The sequence below is a fragment of the Esox lucius genome, chromosome 5 (assembly GCF_011004845.1).
Source record: "Esox lucius isolate fEsoLuc1 chromosome 5, fEsoLuc1.pri, whole genome shotgun sequence".
In the NCBI taxonomy this organism is placed as follows: Eukaryota; Metazoa; Chordata; class Actinopteri; order Esociformes; family Esocidae; genus Esox; species Esox lucius.
Genome location: NC_047573.1, coordinates 7368841 through 7376206, shown reverse-complemented (window position 1 = coordinate 7376206; position 7366 = coordinate 7368841). Strand labels below are relative to the sequence as shown.

At 39.8% G+C, this 7366-nt stretch overlaps 1 long non-coding RNA gene across 1 annotated transcript; it reads right to left on the bottom strand.

The window, feature by feature from the left end:
• Positions 1–4081: 4081 nt before the first annotated feature.
• Positions 4082–6253, bottom strand: LOC117594480. Its single transcript, XR_004575731.1, has 3 exons — positions 6201–6253; positions 4888–4972; positions 4082–4718 (listed from the first exon to the last, which is right to left on the bottom strand). It is a non-coding gene; the product is annotated as an uncharacterized LOC117594480 (long non-coding RNA).
• Positions 6254–7366: the final 1113 nt, after the last annotated feature.

The following is a 7366-nucleotide window of genomic DNA, read 5'->3' as shown; positions in this document are numbered from 1 at the left end:
TATTTAAGTTTAAAATGGAAAATAAAAACAGCCTGTGTGGGTGTTTGGTCTAGCAGTCCAAGCCCCCACCTCCAGACCATATGTGCCCCATACTGATAGGGGTTCAAAACCAGGCTCAATTGTTTGTCTCCCCCCGGAATTGTGCAAATTCCATTCACTGGCATTAATTAATTTTGCAGTGCATTTAATACATTTTAAGTCAAAATCAAACTGATTACAACTGTGTTGAGTAAACAGCCAAAACTACAAACTATGACATTTTGTAATCTGTGGGGATTTTAGTCACTGAGTATTATTGAAGGATTCTGTACCATTTGACAATTCTATAACCTATGACTTATAGTTGTACAAACAAAGCATCTTCCAGTCGTGCATGCACATATTTCTTTAGCAAATGTGGCGTCAGGAATGTAATCCCAAGTGTTGCCTCTGCAAGAGCCCTCTCTTACCAACTAAAGAAAAATACTTGTTGCAGTGCTTAATTTTAGCATCAGAAGACAAACATACAGCTTTGGAAAAAATTAAGAGACCACTGCCCCTTTTTCTTTCCTTTCCAAAAAAGTTGAACAGGAAAGTTTTGAGTGAGGAACTGAAGCGTTCAATTTGCAGTGGTCTCTTAATTTTCACCCTTCTGTTCCTCACTCAAAACCTTCCTTTTCGACTTTTGTGGAAAGGAAAGAAAAAGTTGCAGTGGTCTCTTAATTTTTTCCGGAGCTGTATATTAAATTGTATTAGGGGGCTGATTAACACTATGCTATTGTGCCTATGATCTCATAGAGTTATGTATTTATTTATTATTATTTATTCACATTTATTGAAGAGCACAATCTTTTCTTTGTCATCCTTGAAACATATCCTAGTGAAGATGAAAGATTTAGAACACAATAGATGTACGCTGCTATAGTAACCTGAATATGGAAGTTCTATTTTTCAAATACAACATGAATCTTCACAAAAATTTTCTCAGTTATTTCATAAAGATAACCATGGACGAAGACATACAAGAACTTGATTAGCTAGCAAATGAAGCAGGTAATCAGTTACAATTTATACGTTATGCTTTCATGTTTTACAAATGTGACATTAAACAATACCTATCTTTCTTGCATCTAACTGTAATATTTTCTTAGTATTTGGTTTCATATCGAGATACTAAGACCTGATTATGGTATTTATAGTTCCTGTAGTAGATTCATTTACCAGTAGTGGATCATTTACTAGCAGTAGATTAATTTAAAGATTAAAGATTAAATGTTAGGTTAGGGTTTGGTCAGGGTTAGGAGTGAAGGTAAGGGTTAGGTATTCTGTCCTGAATGGTTTCTTTAATGGTTTTGTTTAGGTAGGGTTTGGGTTAGGGAATGGCAAAAACATGCACCAGAAATGGTTTTAGCAAAATACATAGATTATTTCCAAATTGTGGGATAGTAATGAGAGATAATGATCCTATGTAATAAAAGATTCAATATTGCAGAAGTCAATACTGTTGATGGTGCGATTAATGACACCAATTCTGACCTACATGTTATGATCAATCAGGGCTGAACAGATTTAGGATACTTCATTTTTGTAATTTGATTATTTAATCCCCATTACTTGTAATCTGGTATTACCTTCGAAATTCCTCAAGCATTCATGTAGTTCCTACATAAAACACTATGCAGTATGTTTTACAATGTTTGAAGTAGGATCAGAGCAAGATAGCTTTAAGGTTGTGATCCTAAATGTGCCAATTCCCTCAGATATTGCAGAAACCTAGAGAACTGTAATAGCTGCAGTGTGCAGGAGAAGGCAGGACGTAGAAAGAAAAAAGATTGGAGAGAGATGCAGGGAGACAGAGAGAGATGGAGGGAGAGACCAAGAGCTGTGGAGCTTTAAGGTTCAGATCATGTGAGGGAGGCAATGCTACACCTCCCAAAAATGTGTGTGTGTGTTCCACTTCCTGAGATGAGGCCTAGTTCTCAAATTCCTATATATGTAGCTGCCTACAGGATCTGTGGTTTTCATGCCAATGTCAAGGAATTGTCATTCTGCAACACCTCCTATCTGTCAGCGCCTGTCAGAGAAAACATCAACACATGAACTCTCTGCAATGTGCTAAAGCTCATTACGACAAAGCCTGGGCGCGGAATTAGAACTCTCTGTCTCATTCGTGGTATCATCTATTGTTTGGCCCGAACGTTTTGTTGTCTTACACGGGTGTGTTCATATCAATTTTGTCATTGTTGTTGTTCTCATGGTTGTATTTGGGGGCCGTTCTATTATTTATGTCCGGAAGGACTTTGCATTGTTTTCCCCCTATGAATGCATGTACATAGTGCAATACACTGCAATTCAAACAAACTGACCCAGAAAAAAGGGTTTCCAAGCATTCTGTCAGAACTCTGAACATTCTGAACAAAAAAACAATGTTTTACACAATACAGTCAGGAAATTATATTCTACCTTTGTGTGGGCCTATCGTTTCAGTGCCAAGCATTTCACACACATAAAGTTGCTTCATGACCAACGTACGTGATTGAAAAGGGGCGCACTAAACGAATTGAGAGATGAAAAATGGACCTGCACTGTAGCGTAAAAACTCTATTTTTATCCCGGGAGGTTTTGAGACCATCTGTTCACGGAGTTCCTAATGTAACAATGGAGCTGCATGATACGACGGGCGGGCATTGACACTAGTGGGTGAGGTAGAAATTAAAAACACACTCACACAAACACACACTCACACACACGCACCAACACGGATGATGGAATGGCGGGAGGGCATTGACACTAGTGGGTGAGGTAGAAATTAAAAACGCATGCACACACACACACACACACACACGGATGATGGAAAGGCAGGCAGGAGGCTGGGCACACAGAGAGTGGTAGGTGGGTGGGTGGGATGCTACTGAACACACAGGGAGATTATTCGGATACAGTTCAAAAATCGTTGCACTCAGAAGCATTAACATAAGCTCTCCCGGCGCACTCTGCATGAACCATCACACATTTGCTTTATGTGATTGTCTTGTGTTTTGTTCTATATTTATAGTGAAACGTTCTGAGAGAGAAAAAAAAACATCTTGTTTGTGCAAATGTAAGAATCACACGCTGCCTAATCCGCTACAAGGACGGGCTGATTCGTGGGAGCTATTTTTAGATCCGCAGCAAATCTCTCAGCCTATGTACCTTAGCAAAGTTATTCATAGAGAAATATACTGACCCACTATTCATTAACAATCACATGCTGTGTAATGACGCATGGTCCATTTGCATGGTTTGTGTCATGCCTTATTAGTAATTATATGTACAAACACAGATGGCCATAGGTCGACCCTGGTTGAGAACACAGCAAATTATCCAGTGGTAAATCGACACCATGTGTTGAAAGAGGGACCACATCTAAACCCGGGCCATTGTGAAATTATAATGAAATTATAATTTTGAATCAGATTTGGCTAATGCTATCTAACCCCTCTCAACTAGATGCTTGCTAACGTTCAAGCCAAGTAACTGGCTAGGGACTAGTCGAGATCACAAAAGTATACGTACTACCCATAGCACCTAATGGTTTGACAGATGGATGGTTATATATGTATTCACTAGATAGCGTTCGATGGGTGGCTTAAGGTGAGGATAGTGGATGCTCTTGAACAATTTCACCAAATAACCTTTTTTGAAAGAACACATTCTTAATTTGGGTTTCTCTTGACTTTATGTTTTCTATGTTGAGATTTTGCTGCCCTTTGTACAACCCAAATGACAAAACAAATGTCATTTTATCACTGTCATTTTGGCAATATTTTAAAACAATTAGGGAATTGTCATATCTGAGGTCAACAATTTCATTCAATAATGTCCTGTAGGACTTTCAGTTAATTATCAGATTACCACCGACACCGCACCCACGCACGGTTAAAATGACATGAAGAGCGGTCGAAGAGCACCTGTTGTGCCTTGTTGGATAAAGGTTGATAGAAGCATGCTGATAGGCCCATTAACAAAGCAATAACCTGTTTATTAGCACAATTCAATTCAAGCAATCTAAAACAGGTTCTACTGAAACAAAACAGCAATACTGACAGAGATGCAGCTGACAGCCAAAATGAAAACAGATGAGGGTGAAACATGTAAATCCAGACCCGCTCGAACATCATCACACGTTGTCGTGTCACTGCCTCAGAGTTTTATGCATTTAAATAAGATTAAATGCATAAAACGACTTATCTACACACCATTCTTCACAAAACTTTGGGGATTTTTTTCATTGTTATGAAATTATCTATTAAAAATAATAAAAGGAAATATTTTAATTGGATAAGTCTTCACCTCACATGCATGAGAAATCCTAAAACAGCCCAGGCGTAACCAATCACCTTAAAAACCTCACAGCAATTTAATTTGCTTCCACCAGTGTTAAAATGTAGTGACTTGCATCATTTCAGGATGCATTCTGCAGTTCCTGAAAGTTCCCTCCATTGGGTGGACCACTGAAAAGCAATCACTCAACTAATGGCACTGGGGAATTTTCAAAAGAACCAAGAGACGAAGTTGTGGAAAGACACAGGAAAGGAGATGAGTGTTAAAATAAGCCATTAAATCTCTTGGAGCGCAGTCAAGATAATTATTAAGAAGTTGAAGGTTGTATGGCTCCATCAGTAAACAGACCAGAGTGGGGCACCTCCTTTGCTGCCCGGGGCCAATGAAAAGACCAGAATGGGTTATTCCCTGCTTTCCTGGGGAGAATAAAAATATCAGAAAGGGGGCATCCCCTGCATTGCCATGAAGATAATAAACAGACCAGAATGGGGCATCCCCTGTGTTGTCATGGGGACAACAAATAGACGAGAATGGGGCATCCCCCATGTTGCCATGGGGACAATAAACAGAGCATAAAGGACCCACCTAGATAACAACTGTAGATGTCTCCATGTGGGTTGTCTTGGTTCCCGGCTCTGTATCATCTTATCAGCCAAACTATTTCTACTCACTAAATAGGGTGACAGAGAAAGAGTGCCGCCTTATTGAATATTAAATTCTGTTACCTTTTTTAATTTTTTTTAATTTTTATTTATTTATTCCACTCGGCAAAGATGATGAATCTTGACAGGGAGACATTAAGGCCGACCAAAATATTCAAAATAACTACAGAATATTCAACAGGAGTGCAGGACATCTGCTAGCCAGTGGGCTGAACCAGCTGTAATGATGTCTTCACAATCAACTCTGTTTCTGTTTAGTTCTCCTTCGCAGAACGGCAAATACGGTATCCCCCAAACCCGGCTGACTCTTGTGGCCCTTCAAGTAATGAACCACTGTACGGGGCACCTAGATAGTGGATTTGGGTTGTGTTGGGCGACGTCAGCACCACTACAGAGGAGACACCAGGTTTCCGTTTTTTGCTCAGTTGTTATCTGACAGATCTCACGGCGCCTGGATAGGCATCTTATGCATCAGCTAACTGGATTATATATCGTAGAAATTTGTCAGCCCATGACGCAGTCGCTGATGTGGCGCGCCACCATACTGTCGGTTGGTGCATGCAGAGTCTGAGCAACTTCGCATTCATGGTGGTTCTCTGTGTGAATTAAAGGGGCGGTGTGCAGTAGCTACATACATTTTCTGTCCTGTAAATGAATTAAATTCACCCACTGATTCCCGAATAACACTAATACAACTTAAAAATGCCTCATGCATATTTATTTATTCCACTGTCCCATCAGAGCTTAAAATATGCTAATGAGTTTAAATGCTATGAATGCAAATGTTACAGGTACCGGACTGCAGCACCCATAAGCAGCTATATGTGTCCTGAAATACAGGGGAGATGGTGAGACCGCTGTGTTTCCTTGTTGAAATCTGTGCAGTTATATTTATTTGCACATACCATCAGCATTGTTGACTTACCAGACACATTGCTCATGCTCTAAACACATGCTATAACTCCAAACCCCAAAAACACTTACCTGAACACGCTCATTACTTGTACAAACGACTGGTTTAGCTAATGTGTTCACTACTTGTAAAAACGACTGGTTTAGCTAATGAGCTCATTACTTGTACAAACGACTGGTTTAGCAAACGTGTTCACTACTTGTAAAAACGACTGGTTTAGCTAACGTGTTCATTACTTGTAAAAATTACTGGTTTAGCTAGCACTTTAACATGTTCATTACTTGTAAAACAAGTGGTTTATGTGGTTTTAATGTATTACAAACCTGAAATACAGGGAAAAAGTGTGAGACGTGGTGTTTCCTTGTTGAAATCTCAGCAGTTTTAGCGGTGTTTGTACTCTTACACACAGTCCCTGGGGAATACCACCGTCTCACACTGCCACCCACTGACGGGAGGTAGTTACAGCAGACCAACAGATTCCGACATACAAACCATGTTACTCGTTTCACAGCACAGAGAATCATCTTTTGAAAAAAGGAAAAAGAAAACAGATACAACCTCAAATCATGTACCACCTAAAACCACGTTCTTCCAGTCATACAAATGTGATCACCCTCTAATGGAAATCACACAAACAAACACTATGTCGCCTCAGAATATGGTTTATAGCACAGATTCCATACATTAGCCATTGTATTCAGAACAACCAAACCTGGGAGTACAGAAACGTGGCCAAGGGTGCTCTTGGATGTTTAACTGAGAGAATTAGAGCTGCTAGTTTGTCTCACTCTCCAGCTAATGCCATGTGGATTCGTCTTCATCAGTCAACAGCCTCCTACACTGATCAGTATGGGGGTGAGGGATAAGGCTAGGGTTACACAGAGAGAGGGAGATGTCCAGTCAACAGCCTTCTCCATTTAGAGAGATGAAATGGCATTGCTGGAGCAATGGTTTCCTTAGGGCTGGTGATGTCATTCTTTCATTGGTCACTGTGTGTGTCCGTAATGGTATCCTATTCCCTAAGTAGTGCAATATTTTTGACCAGATCCCTATCAGGGCTAAATAGATGTTTTTTTTTATTTTTAAAGTGCCTTTGGGACAAATCCACTGAGTCACCAAGACCATCTGGAAGCTAAGTGATTAGTGCCTAGTAACCTCAGCAATTCTTCCTCTCAGTGTATGGCCCATTTGGCCTATTAGGCCCTCCTGGGAAGGGCTGTGCTCATATGACTGAGAACGGACTGACACACACAGACAGTCACCTCCAAAATGACCAAAATACATGTAATGAGAGCTATTTTAGAGAGGAAAACAGTATATCATTTTTAAAAAATTCAGATGAAAAGTTTTTTTTTTACCCTCAAAAATAGATGTTGATATGTTTGGCCACAGTAAGGATCTTTATAAATAACGTCAACAATTTGGATCTGTATTAACATTTTACTTCTATAAGTTCATCTTAGGGACTGTATTGTGGCCTTCCACAGCT